At 47.5% G+C, this 19,382-nt stretch overlaps 1 protein-coding gene across 1 annotated transcript in view; it reads right to left on the bottom strand.

Moving 5' to 3' along the window:
- The window catches only part of RANBP10 (RAN binding protein 10), a 542,287-nt gene that overhangs the window by 521,971 nt on the left and 934 nt on the right, over positions 1-19,382 (bottom strand). The window lies entirely within an intron of this gene.

The following is a 19,382-nucleotide window of genomic DNA, read 5'->3' as shown; positions in this document are numbered from 1 at the left end:
AGACCAATTGCCAGACCACAAACAGCATACAAATTCCCGGACCACAGGCAGTACTCAACCGGCACAATCTCATAAATCAAGACAGACCTGCCTTCAAATCACAGGTAGGGTGTGAGACGTAGGGGCAATATCCATGGGACAAGGTGAGCAGGCGGCAATACCCATGGCATACAGCAGAGGCAAGCAATGTCACTGATTCACATGCCTAAGAAATGATCTATTACCTTGGAGGACAGGCAGTAAGGGGGGCAATGCCCATTGATAAAATTTAGGAGTATGTTTAGAGAGTGTTGGATTTGGCCCTGTTTGCAGGGTCATCCCTGAACTTTTTGCCATCCTCCTGTATTTTGTCCGACCTGTTTTTGTTGGTTTTATGAGTCTGGGCACTTTACCACTGCTGATCAGTGCTAAAGTGCACATGCTCTCCCTATGGTAAACTGATGTATGGATTAGTGACTCCATGATTGGCTGATTTGGTTTACTTCTCAGACACTAGTACAGTGTACTGAGAGTGCCTAGGGCTTGTAAATCTGCAGTGGAAGCAATCTGTCAGAAGTAGGAAGTGGCGTGTATATGTCAGTTAGCGGCCCGCTGATTTCCGGTTTTGACAGAAACTGTACTTTTTTGTATTGAATATACTTCCTGAGCATTTGTGCATTCGGTGCTACCTCTCTGCTAAGGACTAGAAGAGCCATCTTGACCCTGCGTTGCTGGAGCGGCTAGGACGCCGGAAAACACCGCATGGCCGCAGAGGAGGGTGAGGCGCTGGCCCCGGGACTGCGAGGACCAGCATACAACAGCTTCAGCTGGTCCTCTTCCCGCGAGAGCCGCGCCCCCTCACAGTGCCGCGCCCTCAGCCAAGCCCTTAACATCTCGCGGCACCCGCTTCGCGGGTGCCACTCGTAATAGACTTTGCTGCCTTCGCTGTTTGTACCCCTGATTTGCCGCCTGTGTTACAGGACTAGAAGAGCCATCTTGACCCTGCGTTGCTGGAGCGGCTAGGACGCCGGAAAACACCGCGTGGCCGCAGAGGAGGGTGAGGCGCTGGCCCCGGGACTGCGAGGACCAGCATACAACAGCTTCAGCTGGTCCTCTTCCCGCGAGAGCCACGCCCCCTCACAGTGCCGCGCCCCCAGCCAAGCCCTTAACATCTCGCGGCACCCGCTTCGCGGGTGCCACTCGTAATAGACTTTGCTGCCTTCGCTGTTTGTACCCCTGATTTGCCGCCTGTGTTACAGGACTAGAAGAGCCATCTTGACCCTGCGTTGCTGGAGCGGCTAGGACGCCGGAAAACACCGCGTGGCCGCAGAGGAGGGTGAGGCGCTGGCCCCGGGACTGCGAGGACCAGCATACAACAGCTTCAGCTGGTCCTCTTCCCGCGAGAGCCGCGCCCCCTCACAGTGCCGCGCCCCCAGCCAAGCCCTTAACATCTCGCGGCACCCGCTTCGCGGGTGCCACTCGTAATAGACTTTGCTGCCTTCGCTGTTTGTACCCCTGATTTGCCGCCTGTGTTACAGGACTAGAAGAGCCATCTTGACCCTGCGTTGCTGGAGCGGCTAGGACGCCGGAAAACACCGCGTGGCCGCAGAGGAGGGTGAGGCGCTGGCCCCGGGACTGCGAGGACCAGCATACAACAGCTTCAGCTGGTCCTCTTCCCGCGAGAGCCGCGCCCCCTCACAGTGCCACGCCCCTACAATCCATCACATCTGAAAAGCGACCCCTGAAACGCGCATCGCGGGACGCGCGCGGGTCGGAGCCCGGGGCAAAGAGCGGGCCGTTTGAGGCCGTTATAGAACGGGAGAGTCCGGTCCGGCCCACCCCCCTAAGCTCTATTTTTCTCTGGACATCAAAACACAGGTATTTACCATTTCTCCAACCTCTCCCGAAAGCCAACAGTCGCCATATAAAGTTCTCCCCATAATTTCTCTTTGGAAAATGAATACGAGAGCTAGCAAGCAAAAGAAGCTTTAAAAAAATGGGATAGGAGAAACACTGCTAGGCCCAATGGACGATTTTCTTGCCAAAGCAAACACGTTCATCGATCAAAGTATAAGTCTAATTGAGGGGAGAGTTTCAACTGACCTTGCAATCGCACGTCGATCCTCATTGGGACTATTAGCAACCGCAAGAACCCCAGATATACAGTCAGCACCAACCCAAACCTCAGTAGCTGCAAATAGACTTAGCCTCCCAAACAATGTAGACCTTTCAGCCTCCCAAATCTCTGTCACTTTCACTGAAAGTGACCTAGAAAAAACCCCAGATATCTTCCCTGATCCAACCCCCGAAGAAGTAAGGCAAATAAGAGGGAGGCGGGAGGGAGCCATAAAGAAAAGGAATGCTAGGAAAAATCCAAATTCCATCGAAAACACTAAAACGACCGACCACATAGTTTTGGTTGGTGACACAAAGCCAGCAGTATTAGCCCACCATTCTGCCCCCCCAACTAACAACGTAGTAATAATACACCAGCTATCTCACGATCTTCAAGATACCTCTATTTCAAATTCCCCAAGCTCACAACAATTAGGTAAAGAAAGAGAATCAGCGAGACTAATTAAGGAGATTGCTTCCCTCCTAAACTCCTATATTCGTCCTTTAGAAACTAGACTTAGTAACATTGAGACTCAATTAACAAAAATTTCCGGTTCTTTCAAACCCACACCCCCACAACCCATCCCAAAACCAGCCTCAAATCCTACGAGTACACTTCCTATACCCAAGAAACCCGCAACCCCACTTCCTCTGCAGACCATAAAACAACCCACAGTAAAACCCTCTATAGCACCAAACCCTCCCACTGCACAAAAACCGATCCCCAAGCCCCTGACTATTCCCTCACAAATTAATCACCAATTAACACCAACAGTCAATACATCAACTGTAAACATACCTGCCCCCAAAACCCCCGCTACAACAAACACAAATCCACCAAAAACAAAAGGAGCCCTGAAAGGGACCACTGATCAAAGACCTACCTTAAACATGCCACCTGAGGCATGTCCATACGTGGTCGTTATGACGGGGGTCCCCGAACTTACAGGGGAGGGGACGGAACCCAATTGGTCATTGAAGAACAAAGTTCAGTATTGGCTGAACGCAAACCGCCCCGTCCCGCCATCCTGGAAAAGCAGAATAGCTTCAGTCTGCAGGACCTCGTGGGTGGGCCATAGGAAAAAAAGTATCCGGGGAGATTGTGTCGTAATCACTTTCGAGGACCCCAGCATAGCTGAGTACATCTGCTCTTGGGAATATAATAGCACCACAGGTGGGATCACCACAAGATCTTTGTCATACTTTTACCCAAAAAGATATAATAACAACAATTATATACGTGACACTGATAACATTTGGCGGAAACCAATCCCACAGCCGTGGGAGTTAGATGTCGCCGGTCCAAGACCACTTCCGCAACATAGTGACCCTGATAATTCCTGGAGGACAGTAAACCAGAATTACCAGCAAAGAGAAGCCCCGTGGCAGATCATGGGCCCACAAAATAGACCTAGAAAATGGGAGCAGTGGGAGAGACCATCCCACCAACCATACGGACCCAATTATAGAGATTCCATCAACTGGCAAAACTGGTTAGGCATACCGACCATGAACCGGTTTAGCGGCCTGGAAATGGTCGATTGACCAATAACCAAATCCCCGGAGTCACAACAAACAACCTTGGCCCCACCCATTTCCATTCCAGCCTCTTCACAAACGAAAAACCCAGCAATAGATAATACATTCTCACAGCTTTCTGTAATCTTTTGGAATGTGGCGGGCCTCCGAAATAAAATAGAGGACGGCTCGGCCGCTGGTTTCCTGAGGGACACCCAAATCATTTGCCTACAGGAAACCTGGGCAACGACGCCCCTACATCTTGAGGGTTACAGGACATTTACATCTCCCGCCCTTCCTAGCATTTCAGGTAGACCTAAAGGAGGACTGGTAATCTACCTAGCAAACACAATTTCCAACACAAAGATTATCAAGGTAGATTTATTACCAAATTTCCAGATCCTCACCTTTATAATTGGGAAAAAACTTTTCATTACAATAATCAACCTATATAACAATCTAGAGGATGATAATTTCTTGAATGTCCTTTCCCTAATTCAAGAAAAAATAACCGAACACTGGCACCCCAAACAGAAAACGGAAAATGCCCATATAATTTGGGGAGGAGACTTCAATCTACATCCCTGCCCCAACATTGACACCTGCGGAATGGTGGACGAATACGAGAACTCTTTAGTCCACCTGATCCATTCAGGAGTGGGGTTAGCCATGAACAAAATTCTTTCTGATCTGGATCTGCAAATTATAAACCCTATCCAACTGTCAAACAACAAACTAGCTCCCACCTACAGAGGAAGGGGCCACGAGACCACCGTTGACTACGTTATAGTCTCAGAAGGCATCAAAGACCAAATCAAAAATTTTAATATTTTAGAAAACATTCTCAGCGATCATTCTGCTCTAAGCCTAATCTTTCAAACAAACCAACCAAAAACACTAATGACAACTATAGCAAATTCGTTAACACAGAATAGGCTAGAATTGGGCAAAAATAATGGTTACACCATAAAATAGGAAAAAGTGGATCCCAATATTCTTACCAAACGGCTAGTAGAATCTGCCTATAATAACATTTTGATCTGTCTTGATCCTCATGCGGAGCCGAATCAAATTCTGGAAAACTTTAATATAATAACAGAGCAAATCAAAAAATTACTAATCAAAACACCCAAGCAAAATAAAACAAGCCCCATAGGTTGGTTCAATCGAGACTGTACCAAGGCACTGACTAACCTGAGGAAAGCTCTTGGCAATACGAATAGAGACAAAACAAACATCCAAGCTCTTCGACGGGAGTATAATACTGCTAGAAAAGCAAGAAAAAAAAAAGAACTGAAACAATCTCTGTGGAACGCTCTGCACAAGAGTGCGCTTTTGAAAGATAGCCAGGCATTCTGGAAAATAGTTAAATCCCCTTTGTTAACGGACTCCAATGGCCCAAAAATAGATGTGGCCATCGACGAGGACTCGTGGGTGAACCACTTCTCAAAAATCTTTAAATTGACACCCACTAGTGAAGAACATCATCCCAACATCTACCCAGTAGTATATCCAATATCAATGGAGGCTGATCTACAGGATGTCGAAATGGCGCTATCGCTAAGCAAGAGTGGGAAAGCTCCTGGCCCTGACGGGGTCCCAGTCGACTTATTTAAACATCTTCCTGACCTCTGGGTACCAATACTAACGAGAGTCTGTATAGCAACAACGAAACTCGGCCTGGTAGAGTCATGGTCATCCTCCATCATGGTCCCTATATTCAAGAAGGGGGACCGACAAGACACCAAGTGTTACCGACCAATATCACTCCTCGACTCCTTGGGCAAGGTAGTCGGCAGAGTCCTTCTTGATAAGTTACAGCAATGGGCAGAAGACAAAAACATCCTCTCGGACTTACAGTTTGGGTTTAGGGAGGGCTTCGGAACCGTTGAACAGGCCCTAAATCTAAGCTTGCTAACATCAAAATATACTCATGCCAAACCCGGTTCCATTTATATGGTATACGTGGATTTGTCCTCTGCGTTTGACTGTGTGTCGCACGCAAAGCTTTGGTCACTGCTGAGTACAATGGGGGTAGACCCTCCTCTTTTAGACTATCTGAGGGAACTATACAGTGAAGCCACGGCGAGAGTGAGGTACGGGTTAAAAGGAGAACTGACAGCACCATTTAGGGTAGAGCGGGGAGTGAGGCAAGGCTGTGTCTTGGCCCCCTTCCTCTTCTCTTTGTACACCAACGGCCTAGAAGAGACCATGTTGAGAGGGGGAAGGGACCTCCCTAGAGCAAAAGACCGCCCGATCCCCGCTCTGCTCTATGCGGACGACGCAGTCATTTTGGCACGCACCCCCATCGAGCTACAGAAATCTTTATCTAAATATGCAGACTTCATGGGTGCTCTGGACTTGCACATCAACGTCAAAAAAACGTTTGCCATGGTAGTTGGTGGATCAAGAAAAGCAATTAAGTCCATCTTTCTGAAAGATCAAAAGATTGAAAAGACCTCACAATATCCCTACTTAGGCATTATGATCGATGACGCCCTAAATTGGAAAGCGGCGGTCGAGGCCAGGAGACATCTCTTCAAACGAGCGATCATGGCGTTGATGAAATTCTCTAACAAGCTCGGACAAAAACCCCAATCAGAACTGCTACAGATTTATGCTGCGAAATGCCAAGCCATCGCACTATATGGTGCAGGGATTTGGGGACATACACACACCGGCTCCATACAAAAAGAGGAGAATATCTTCATCAGATTCCTTTTATCAACTCCAAGAGGCACCTCCACCTATGCCTCACACATGGAACTGGGAATCCCATACATCGAAGACTTACTCAAAATTCAACCTCTTTTACTCTGGAGGAGAGCCTGGTTGTCGGAAAAAAATAGCCTTACTAAAAGTATTCTACAGGACACTATGGCTTTCGACCATGCTTACAAAATAGCCTGGCTGTCCTATGTAAGACATTTCTTTTCCGATCTGGGCCTACAAAAATATTACCACACGCCAGAAAATTTGAAAGAAATTTCCAAAAAAGAGCTGAAACTAGTTGCACTGAGACATCTGGAATCCTTGAGACTGACCTCGATGATTACAAAAAAATCTGTTACCCACGCAATTATGACGCAGCAGTCCCTGAAAATTCAGTCATATTTGACCCTGGAGATTACACCATATGAAAAGATGCTCCTAACAAGGTTCAGAATGAATCTTTTCTTCAGGCTAGTGACATTTCCCGAAAAAAACAACTGGAATACTAAGATGGATCCGTACCCATGCGATGACCTCTCCCAACAATCCACCATCCACACAATACTGTTCTGCAAGTTTTTCTACTCCCACCGAAAACTTTGGCTAATCCCTTTACTAAAAAAATGGGGCCATAGACAATGTCGTCCAGCTATGCTGGCTCTTCAAACTTTGGACTCCGAATGTACTGTCTACCACGTACTGAATTTCCTAAAGTGTATTATGAGGCATAGAAATAACCTGTAAAACAGAGGACTAATTCGTATATCACCCAACTGTTTGCATTCTCACTTTTTTACCCGTACATTTAACTGTATTTTTTAAACAAATCTTACTGTGCATATTTTTACATTATGCTATGTTATCTTTTATGGTTTTGCAATGCTAAAAAACCGAATAAAGATTATTATTATTATTATTATTGTAAATGAAATGCTGCTAGTGGACTTCCAGCACTGGTTGTGCCACCCATAGAAGCAGCCTGTAAAAGTGTGTCTCAAGTCTTCCATTGCAGAGCCTGCGTGCAGTCTGGTACTGCCATGTTGACTGGCAAGTGCACCCACTTACCAGTCCCTAAACCTTCCATTTTCTTCATATCAGTCACCCCTATGGTAGGCCCAAGGGCAGGGTGCATTGCAAGTAGAAGGTAGGACAAGCCCTGATGTGTGTGGCATGTCCTAATAGTGAATTACAGCCATTTTCTTTTTTCGCTATTGCAAGGCTACTTATTCCCCATAGGCCAGAATGGGCAGTTAGATTATTACATTTTATAATCCTAAGTGACTCAGGGAACATGGTCGAAATTAGAGTTTAGTATGCTTGAACTCAGAATGATAAAATACATCTTTTGTTAAGTTGGTTTCAACATTTTGTGTTTGAAAATACCACTTTTAGAAAGTAGGTATTTTCTTGTCTAACTATCCAAACCTGCCTCTGCTAGGTTGTGTATTCCTTGTCTGAAGTTTGAGTGACAGGGCTGGGGGATTCCAGGAGACAGGGTGAGTCCGCCCAGTGGTGAATAGAGAGATCTGCATCTAGATGGGAGGGAGGAGTTGCACCGGAGACCTGAATAGGACAGTGCCTGCCCACCACAGTGCTGGCCCCACTCCCTGTGGTGAGTCTGATGTCTCTGCCCTGCACTGTGAAAGGAGAGAAGGGATTATGTCAACAGAGTGCTCCAGGGCTGTGCTTTCCCTTCACAATGCTGGCTCCACCTCCTGTGGGGCGTCTAATGTTTATGCCCTACACTGTGAAAGGAAAGAAGATGTCATGTAAACAGAGCACTCCAGAACTGGTTTGGACTGGGCAAAGGCCCCTCTGCCCTCCGGGGACAAAGGATTTTGGGGTATAAATATTGGGACCTTGATCCCAAGATATTAGATCACTTTTGGACAAACAAGAAGAAACCTTTGCTGAGGAGAGGAATCTGAAGAAACGGAGAGACTATACCTAAGCTGAAGTGTTGCTTGGGGGATTGGCCTGCAGTGGTTGCCTGACTGCCAAAGGAAAGAGAAAGGAACTTTGTGTACTTTATTTCAACTTATAGGGATCACAAGGGGCTTGGAACAGAGCTTGCCTCCAGCTGAAGTCTCAGGGACAACAGACTTCACCCACCAGCTCCCCAAGAGTTCTTTGGAAGTGCCTGCTGCTGTTTTTGGCCTTCTGAGGGACTGCGTGTCGCAAGGAGCTGGAAACGTGACTTAGGAGGAAGACGCATGTCGCCGTCGCTGCGTCACATCTCTGAACAAGGGTGTCGCCGCTGTACCTGACACATTGCACCGCATCGAGAGAAGGGTCTCGCCGCCGCAGCCGCTGCATTTCTGAACAAGGGTGTCGCCGCTGTAGCTGACGCATTGCACCGCATCGAGAGAAGTGTGTCGCTGTCGCAGCCGCTTTATTTCTGAACAAGGGTGTCGCCGCTGCAGTTGCCGCATTGCACCGCATCAAGAAAAGCGCCTCGCATCCACGGAGAAGCGCCGCTGTCGCCGCTGCAGTTGCCGCATCGAGCGGTAGCATCTCGCATCGAGGGAGAAGAGTGTCGCCGCCAAAGCCACTGTATCTCTGAACAAGGATGTCACCGCTGACGCATCGAGCCGAGACTTCTCGCAACATCAGAGAAGCGTGCCTCATCTAGAACATCTTCACATCTTTATTTCTTTGCACCTGAACTTTGCCGCATTTCCATCACTGCAACACTTTTGTTGTGGAAGCGTCACGCATCGTAAGGTACATTGACTTAAAGTGTCGCATTTTAAGAACTAAGCTAAAACTACCATTTTAAGTACAGTATTGTGGATTTTTGTCGTTTGTGGTCTTGTGTTAAGTCTATTTAAAGAATACTAATTTTTTATATAAAACCTGTGTGGTGTCCATCTGTATTGTTGTCACTGGATTATTGTATGTGGTCACAAATGCTTTACACACCGCCTCTGAGATAAGCCTGTGTGCTCGTGCCAAGCTACCAAGAGGGTGAGCAGGGGGTATTTTAGGAGTGTACCCCCTTAACCGGACTAGAGGCAAGGGTCCCCATTTGTCACAAGTACCTACCTGTGCCAACACTAGAGGCCTCCAAATCTAACAGGGAGGGTGAACACTGACAACAGCAGGTACAACCAGTACAACCAGTGCAGAAGGAGAGCTGTATCCAGATGAAGCAGAAGCAATGGCAGCCAATAACACAAACCACAGGCAACTAGGTGACACTACCCATGGACTACTGACAGCAGGCTGGGTGGGGCAATACTCCCCATCCACAGCAGTAGATGGGGTCAGGATGTCATGCCATAGTCCACAATTTAAGCCGATACACATGGCGCACAGGCAGCAGAGAGCGACCATGGCCGCTTAAGCACAGACAGCAGCAACACCACTACCCTTAGGCATGGAGGCCTATCACCTAAAAAAACTTTCTGAATGTGGCAAATACCCAGACAGAAGGAAAAGGAGGGGGAATGCCTACAAAACAGAGAATGCAACTACCCAGACAACTACAAAGGAGAGGTAGTGACCCAGGCAAAAGACGTGAAAAATGAGTCTTTGATCCAGGCAACAAATGAAACAAGCATTTGCAATGCGTCTCTCATTTGTTAAAGTTAGAGCTGTTGGCATTGAAAACAATGTTTTTTACTTTTGTTTTTAGGTCGAGCCTAGAGTCAGCACGCATACGCTGCTCTGCGAGACTTGTATTGAAATATGGAATAGAAGCCCCGCCCACTCTCCGCCCTTATTTCTCATTGGCTTGTGTCATTGTCCTTCGTAAATGCTGGCTTCAAATTCGTAAACAGGCTAGTTAGTCCCTCTTTAGTACCGCTTTGTCTTCATGTGTTATCTCCCATGGCGACTGGCCCCTTTACTTGGCTTGTTACATGGTGTGCGTTATAAGTAGGTGAGCCCTATTTTGTTTATTGCTAACTAATATGGACAATGGCAGCTGCTTTTTGCTGTATTTGCAGTGCGCCCACACTAACGTTAAAAGTGGCTGCCCACTACCTGCACAGTACAATGGCGACACTTTTATTGGTTTTAAAAAATCAATTTTAATAAGATCGCGGTGTTCGCTTCAGGGACACTGTGCTTTCTTTTACTAATATATATATATATATATATATATATATATATATATATATATATATATACACACACACACACACACACACACACACACACACACATATATACATTTTGCATGCTGAGCGTGGTGCCCGCTTTAGGGACACCGCGCTCAGTTTCATTTTTTTTTTTTTTACTTTACTGGTGAGCATGGGCTCCTGCTTCAGGGACACCGGGCAGGTTTTTGTTGCTTTTTTTTACTTTATAGTTGTGCACAGCGCCCGACTCAGGGACACCGAGCTCTGTTTTTTTTTGTTTTGTTTTTTACTTTAATGGTGAGCGCGGCGCCAGTTTAACGTAACCACACTCTGCAATATAATAGGTCTCACTTTATTCAAAGTTTGACCTATTGGTATTGTAAATAACAATGCCTTTTAATATTATAAAAGGCATTGCCATTTACAATGGCAATTGCGAGACCTATTGCATTTATTTGCAGTGGAATTATATTTGCATAACACTATTGCCAATGGTATGCAAAAGTAAACAAGCATTGAAAATGCAATAGGTCTCGCAATAGAAGAGTTTGACATTTTTCGTTTTGCAAATGGATGAGTGACACCTATAGCATTTGGAATGCAACATGTTTTGTATTTACGTGACTTATATGGCAGCTCTGGTCGTTATGCTACATCTCTAGATAGTTTTATCTTTCGCAAATGTGACACCTATTGTAACACAATATGTGTTGTGAGGGTGAGTGAGGGTGAGGGGTTGAGGGTGAGGGGTTGAGGGTGAGGGGTTGAGGGTGAGGGGTTGAGGGTGAGGGTGGGTGAGGGGTTGAGGGTGAGGGGTTGAGGGTGAGGGGTTGAGGGTGAGTGAGGGTGAGGGGTTGAGGGTGAGTGAGGGTGAGGGTGAGGGGTTGAGGGTGAGTGAGGGTGAGGGTGAGGCTGAGGGGTTGAGGGTGAGTGAGAGTGAGGGTGAGTGAGGGGTTGAGGGTGAAGGGTGAAGTGTTGAGGGTGGGTGAGGGTGAGGGGTTGAGGGTGAGTGAGGGTGAGGGGTTGAGGGTGAGTGAGGGTGAGGGTGAGTGAGTGTGAGGGGTTGAGGGTGAGTGAGGGTGAGGGTGAGTGAGGGTGAGGGGTTGAGGGTGAGTGAGGGTGAGGGTTAGGCTGAGGGGTTGAGGGTGAGTGAGGGCGAGTGAGAGTGAGGGTGAGTGAGGGTGAGTGAGAGTGAGGGTGAGTGAGGGGTTGAGGGTGAAGGGTTGAGGGTGGGTGAGGGTGAGGGGTTGAGGGTGAGTGAGGGTGAGGGGTTGAGGGGTTTAGGGTGAGAGGGTGAGTGAGGGTGAGGCGTTGAGGGTGGGTGAGGGTGAGTGTGGGTGAGGGTGAGTGAGGGTGAGGGTGAGTGAGGGTGAGTGAGGGTGAGTGAGGGTGAGTGAGGGTGAGTGAGGGTGAGTGAGGGTGAGTGAGGGTGAGTGAGGGTGAGTGAGGGTGAGTGAGGGTGAGTGAGGGTGAGTGAGGGTGAGTGAGGGTGAGTGAGGGTGAGTGAGGGTGAGTGAGGGTGAGTGAGGGTGAGTGAGGGTGAGTGAGGGTGAGTGAGGGTGAGTGAGGGTGAGTGAGGGTGAGTGAGGGTGAGTGAGGGTGAGTGAGGGTGAGTGAGGGAGGGTGAGGGTGAGTGAGGGTGAGTGAGGGTGAGTGAGGGTGAGGGTGAGTGAGTGTGAGGGGTTGAGGGTGAGTGAGGGTGAGGGTGGGTGAGGGGTTGAGGGTGAGTGAGGGTGAGGCTGAGGGGTTGAGGGTGAGTGAGAGTGAGGGTGAGGCTGAGGGGTTGAGGGTGAGTGAGGGTGAGTGAGGGTGAGTGAGGGGTTGAGGTTGAGGGTGGGTGAGGGTGAGGGGTTGAGGGTGAGTGAGGGTGAGGGGTTGAGGGGTTAAGGGTGAGTGAGGGTGAGGCGTTGAGGGTGAGTGTGGGTGAGGGTGAGTGAGGGTGAGTGAGGGTGAGTGAGGGTGAGTGAGGGTGAGTGAGGGTGAGTGAGTGAGGGTGAGTGAGGGTGAGTGAGGGTGAGTGAGGGTGAGTGAGGGTGAGTGAGGGTGAGTGAGGGTGAGTGAGGGTGAGTGAGGGTGAGTGAGGGTGAGTGAGTGAGTGAGTGAGTGAGTGAGGGTGAGTGAGGGTGAGTGAGGGTGAGTGAGGGTGAGTGAGGGTGAGTGAGGGTGAGTGAGGGTGAGTGAGGGTGAGTGAGGGTGAGTGAGGGTGAGTGAGGGTGAGTGAGGGTGAGTGAGGGTGAGGGTGAGTGAGGGTGAGTGAGGGTGAGTGAGGGTGAGGGTGAGTGAGGGTGAGGGGTTGAGGGTGAGTGAGGGTGAGTGAGGGTGAGTGAGGGTGAGGGGTTGAGGGTGAGTGAGGGTGAGGGGTTGAGGGTGAGTGAGGGTGAGGGTGAGTGAGGGTGAGTGAGGGTGAGGGTGAGTGAGGGTGAGTGAGGGTGAGGGTGAGTGAGGGTGAGTGAGGGTGAGGGTGAGTGAGTGTGAGGGGTTGAGGGTGAGTGAGGGTGAGGGTGGGTGAGGGGTTGAGGGTGAGTGAGGGTGAGGCTGAGGGGTTGAGGGTGAGTGAGGGTGAGTGAGAGTGAGGGTGAGGCTGAGGGGTTGAGGGTGAGTGAGGGTGAGTGAGAGTGAGGGTGAGGCTGAGGGGTTGAGGGTGAGTGAGGGTGAGTGAGAGTGAGGGTGAGTGAGGGGTTGAGGGTGAAGGGTTGAGGGTGGGTGAGGGTGAGGGGTTGAGGGTGAGTGAGGGTGAGGGGTTGAGGGGTTAAGGGTGAGTGAGGGTGAGGCGTTGAGGGTGAGGGTGAGTGAGGGTGAGTGAGGGTGAGTGAGGGTGAGTGAGGGTGAGTGAGGGTGAGTGAGGGTGAGTGAGGGTGAGTGAGGGTGAGTGAGGGTGAGTGAGGGTGAGTGAGGGTGAGTGAGGGTGAGTGAGGGTGAGTGAGGGTGAGTGAGGGTGAGTGAGGGTGAGGGGTTGAGGGTGAGTGAGGGTGAGGGGTTGAGGGTGAGTGAGGGTGAGGGTGGGTGGGGGTGGGTGAGGGTGGGTGAGGGTGGGTGAGGGTGGGTGAGGGTGAGGGGTTGAGGGTGAGTGAGGGTGAGGGTGGGTGAGGGTGAGGGTGGGTGAGGGTGAGGGTGGGTGAGGGTGAGTGAGGGTGAGTGAGGGTGAGGGGTTGAGGGTGAGTGAGGGTGAGGTGTTGAGGGTGAGTGAGGGTGACAGCGTTTCTTTTCAAAGGCAACCGAAGTGCAAACACAAGTGGATCCCTGCCCCTCACACGATGGTTTTTAGGGTACAAATGTACAACGGCCGCCTGTGGGTCCTCGCCGGGCTTCCGAGAGGCAGGAAATACCGTTTGCATTCTTAAATTGCGAAGTTGTAGTGGGGGAGGGGGGGCGGTAAGAAAAAGGCGACCTCGAACTCCAGGTCCCAACAATCCAACACACACTCTCCGTTTAATGCAATATAATGGTGCCGAGAGACCTGGAAGGCGCGGGCCCTGCTGGCAGAGGTTGCACTGCGGCTGCGCAGCTTCAACACCTCCAAAGCACCGAAAATGACTGCTTCAATTCTACTGTGATGACTTTCATGTGGTTTGGTGGCGCAGAGATTAAGCTGTAATTGATTTAAAAGCCGTACTGATTAACGAAAAGAAAGTGATTTTTTTAGGGGCAGAAGACAGTCATGGAAAACTGACATTAGGAGAGACTGTGGTTAGGGGTGTGTTATGGTAAGTGGGGAACACCGTAAACAGTTTCAGAATCCCACCCACTGTATTCAGAGAGAACCACGGGGCCGGGAGGGGTGGGGGAGTCGAGCTTACTATCACACACCCGGGGCATGCACAGAGCAAGAAGTGGGCAGGCGTCCCATTAGCTGACCTCCGTGTGACCTTCACCACATGCTGTCTATTACTACAAACGTAAGGGAGGGAGGGGGTGCCCTGTCATACAGACTGAAGACAAGCCAGTGTGCCTTAATCATATAGGCCTTTAAACACAACACTGCAGGCCCCCCAAAGGAAAAAGACTGAAAAGCTGGTAATGCAAAAAAAAAAAAACAAGACGGAGGGCATTGCTGTGGGGAGGGGGTGGAGGAGAAATGCACACGGCGGGCAGGGGAGGGGGCGGAGCGGGGAGAGCGGCATGTGGGTGTGAAGAAGCCGGGGCCTTTGAAGTGAAGCTAAGCTTCACTTCAAAAGGTGTCGGAGGAATGCGGCTGAGGGAACAGACGGCGATTGCGGCTGAGGGAACTGATGTGCACGCGCTTGTAAGCTCAATGCACATGCGCATTGAGCTTAAAAGTCACGGGCACTGCAAGGAATCGCCACGATTCCTTGCTTGTTAGTTAAAGAGTGGTTAAGCCGCAATAGTCTCGCAAGCTCGATGCGCATGCGCATCGACAGGCGAGACCTAAAAACACTGTCCTTTTCAAAGCCAACAGCTCTAACTTTAACAAATGCGAGACCTATTGCATTGGAAATGCAATCGGTCGTGCATTTGTTGGTGTTATTGACATTATAAATTCCAATTTTTTTTCCTCTCCATGTTGCAGGGTGCAGTACCATATGTGGCCAAAAGATGTCCCGGGATCTCTTTTGGTGACATATGGTACTGTGCCCAGCAGAAGGTATGGTAAACCCACCCTACCCATAATGCATTGCATGCAAGACAGTACCACGAGTACAAATAGCTATGTCCATATATACAATTAGTAGCTTTGAAATGTGAAAAAATAATTATTATATTAATTACGGAATAGGTTGTACGCTGTGTGGAGCTGATGAAGTGACAGTTATAGAAGGTCTCATATAAATGTGATATGTGCTAGAAAGTAAAGTAGCCACTGCCAGCCTTGCTTAGGACCAGGTGTGTGTTCTGTCTGAAGCTCTTTAAGAAATTAGTGCTCAGAGGCTGTAATTGAAACCTAGGGTGGAACAACAGATATAACAGGGGTGTTCTCATGGGATGTTACAAGAAGAGACTAGGTGGTACAAAGGAGGAACAACTAAGCCTACTGAACAATGAAAAGCCACCATTTACAAAGGACAGTGACAGGAACCAATTGAAAAGATGGGTGGAGCTTTATGCCCATATCCTGAATACAACATGTCTCGAAGAGACAGCGCAAGCGCTGCCTAGGCAAGACCTAAAAAGGGGAGCCAGTAACCCAGTTTAGACAAAAAAAGGGAGCCAGTGACCAATTTAAGAGATGGGAAGAAGATCCAGTAGCTCGTTCCCTAGTCAACAGATGGGAAGGGTGAGCCAATGGCCCGCTCAAAAGATGGGAAAAGGAATCAGTGGCCGATTTAAACACAGGAAGGGAAGCCAATACTTCCGTCAAACGATGTTTAGGCTGTCTTAAAGTTTTTTTTATAAACCCTGCTCCATTCCTTGTCCCAAAATTTCCCTCAACTCCTCATTTAAAATCCTGAGGTTTACATAGTTAAAGTTTTTGTACAAAGGGCCGCAGTAGTCTATAACAATACACAAATGATGAAAAATCATAACTGCTGTCCTAATCCCTAGCTCTCCCAGTGACCCCTCTTTCTTGCACCTCACTCACTATTCTCTTGGTAACGCAAAAGTGCTTAAGAATGATACCCTGGTGTACACCCTGCCTTTGCTGTGCATTCAACCAATGCCCACATTCATAGTTCAATCAATGCCTTACCTGTACATGGAAGGCAGCCATAAACCACTTGTAAGCCTCTCTCTCATCACTTCCTTCATCTTTTCATCACCATTTCCACTTAATCCCTTTTTACTACTTTCCACCTTTCTTCACCTTTGATTCCCCCTAGCCCACTCTTACCTATCTGGCTGTACCTTTTTTAAATGCACACTACTCTATTTCCCAAGGGTTACCTCCACTCCTCTTTTTTGCCACGTTTCAGCCATTCTTCCGCTCACCCTTTCATTTTCTCCCTCTTCTATAGTACGTTTATTTAATAGTGCTTTATTCCACCCAAAGTCTGCAGTCCTTCAAAATATGTCTATGATCTCCATACGAATCAGGGAAAGGATTTAAGATGTGGACGTTTTGAGCTCTTTACTTGAACCAACCAGTGAGAAAAATAATTGGCAAAGTCTCAATATGTAGCAATTATTCTGGCAGGGAACCTTTCAGAACGTATCTTCAGTGGCCGGATTCTAACATCTGCAGTGTGCATTTGTTTTTGATTTACTGAAAATTAATCAAATCACACTATGCATGCAATCAAGGAAATGCAATGCTCAAACGTGGTATTTGTGTATAATTGCCTGCACTTAGGCTGTAATGATTGGTAGAGCCAGGGAGCAGTGAGTCATGTATCATCTGGGTGTCCCCGTGTCAAGGGTTGAACCCGCAGGCAGATTGGACTTATTGGCAAACATAACTTGACATACAAAGAAGTGAAACCCCAGACATATACAAACAAGCACTGGCAAAACCACACGGTCTATCATTAATTGCCTGCCTTTTAGCTTTGTGTTAATGCTTCATTTTGTTTGCCATGGTTTTTATAAAATATTGTTGTGGGAGGTATGAGGCTCTAACAAATATAAAGAAAACAAAGTTGAAAAATTACAAAAAATCGTTTGTGTCTCAAAAAGCACATATTGCCAAAGTAGTCCCCCCCCTAGAACTGAAGGGAACGACTTTGTGTGCAGACGTTCTCCTTGTGAAAGGAAAGAATCAGAAACTCATAGTAAAAAGTTAACCAATGACTGAAGTAAGCAGATCAAATGCCCCATGCTCTAGTAGGAGAAAGAAAAATGTGAATGAGGCAACAGACCAATAGATAAAGAGGCCTGGCTGTAGGCCGCTATAAGCATATATGTATTTTATCAAATGGGACTCAAATCAAAATATACTGGCTAACACACTAGACATAAAAAGGCGAACCTACAAGTATCACCAACAAGTGTAGTGCTGGCTTAGAAGCATGAAAAGGCTGAAGCTTTCACACAGGACATGATGCAACTTGGCAACATCGCAGACACGATTAGCTCCGAGACCGGGTGGACAAATGGAGAATCAGTAATCTAACAGTCCTGCACTGGAAAGAACATCAGAGTTGAGGAACAGTCAGTTGCACTTCTTGCATCCTCATATATCTGAAAGATTACACACCTGCATCACATTTTGTAGATTAAGTAAACAAATAACAGGTGTATTTGTACAGTGCATTCACCCTGGGGGATTCCTTAGTGCTACGGACATGTTTGTATCATTTAATCAACCTCAGAAGATGACAGATTGAGCGAACCTATCAGAATTCACACCTTTGAGTACACTAAGAGTAAAACAAAGACCCATCCAGCAGATGAATCAATCCACCGCACCATCACCCCCAGCTTAATGCAATAATTTTGATAACTTAAACCCTTGTACCTAAAAGATACATTTTACACCAACTTAAAAGAAAATTAGAATCGAGGCCTGGGGGGTCTTGTCAGGTTATTTTGCTATGTGACCAGTTGGTCATGTGGTAATGTATTGACTTTTCAGTCCCTACGTCATTTCAAAGCACTAAATGAGAAGAGATGAAAATGAAGGAGTAGGAGACAGAAAAAACAGGAGCAAGAGAAAGGCAATGGCGATGCAGTCTTGCGAATCAATTGACAACATTGCCCTAGACTATTTATTTCATCTGGTGCAGCAACAGTTTATTCTGGGTGGTCAGGGAGAAAGGAAAAAGCAAAGCAAATGAGCTACACATCAGGAAGGAGCAATGAAATAAGACATCATTGCCTGGACTAGTTAAAATTCATGGTTACATTTCAGAAAGTGCGCTGTTGTCCACAATAAGGCACCCTGGTACATCATTCACTAAACCTGCACTGAGAAACAATGGAACTGGACTACTGAGAGAAACGCTAGGCCTTACGTTTCTTTCTAAATACAAATTCAGAATGAGAGACTTGTATATCCAGGGGGAATGTGTACCTGAGTGTAGAGGCTAAGAGAGAATGGTCTTCTTGGGTAACCTTTGTAACAAGTAGTGACTAGCCTTCCACTGTCTAAGAGAAGTCTATGGGGGGCTGACAAGAACTGATAGTTTATAGCAGCACCTAGTGCTTATGTTGTGGAAAGCTCTAAGCATCAAGCAGGGAGCTTTACAGAAATATCATTTCACAAAGGGCAATCAGCATACGCAGCTAGATGGCCCGAGAAGGGAATATGATGGAGGATGTTAAAAACAAGCACTTTAACAGCTTTCGGAATGGTCGGAAGGAGATTTAGGAGTTTGGGCAAATCAAGATACAAGGAGTTGCCATAGTTTGTGTTAAAAGCTATGAGTGGTAGAACCTCCGTCTTCCGTGAGGATACTGGCAAGAGAGGCACAACTTTCCTTAAACACCTAAGCAGGGACAAAGACTTTTTAGATTTGGATGGAGAAAGAATGATTGTTGTCAAACCCAAACCCTAACTTCTTATCAGAACATGAGGGTTCAAGGATCTGTCCGGGATCATCTGGTCACAGCTGGGTGACCTAAAAGGAGCAATTATGGGGTTTTTCTCTGTTCAGTTTGGGGCAGTTATTAAACATTCAAGATGCAACAACTTTCATATATTCAAAGAAAATAATCTGCGTGTTAGAATCATTATTGGCGAATGATACAATAAGCTGAACATTGTCTGTATATGAAAACATTTCCAGGTCTTAAGGATGAATAAGATCAATCACATGGAGAAATGTGTAAATTAAAGAGTGATTAGCCATGTCGAACACCTTGTTGTAGGGGAACTGGATCAGAGAAAAAAAGGGTGAGAAAGACTTGCATCTTCAACACACATGAACCATTTAGGGGCTGATTGGTAGATGCCAAGGTTCAACATGTGTTTGAGAAGGATGGAGTGGGAGACAGTATTGAATGCCGCCAAAAGGTCTAAAGATCGGGTTGCAGCCCTTACATAGACAAATAAAGCCACAGGGAAAGTGTAGGTGCTAGGTAGCGGGCAAAACCCCAATTGGAATAGATCAAGTAGTGCAGTGGCTTCCAGGTATAGCT

This window comes from Lissotriton helveticus, chromosome 12 (genome assembly GCF_964261635.1).
Source record: "Lissotriton helveticus chromosome 12, aLisHel1.1, whole genome shotgun sequence".
Taxonomy (NCBI): Eukaryota; Metazoa; Chordata; class Amphibia; order Caudata; family Salamandridae; genus Lissotriton; species Lissotriton helveticus.
Note: the sequence above shows the minus strand (reverse complement) of the source record. Positions and strands in the feature narration are given on the sequence as shown.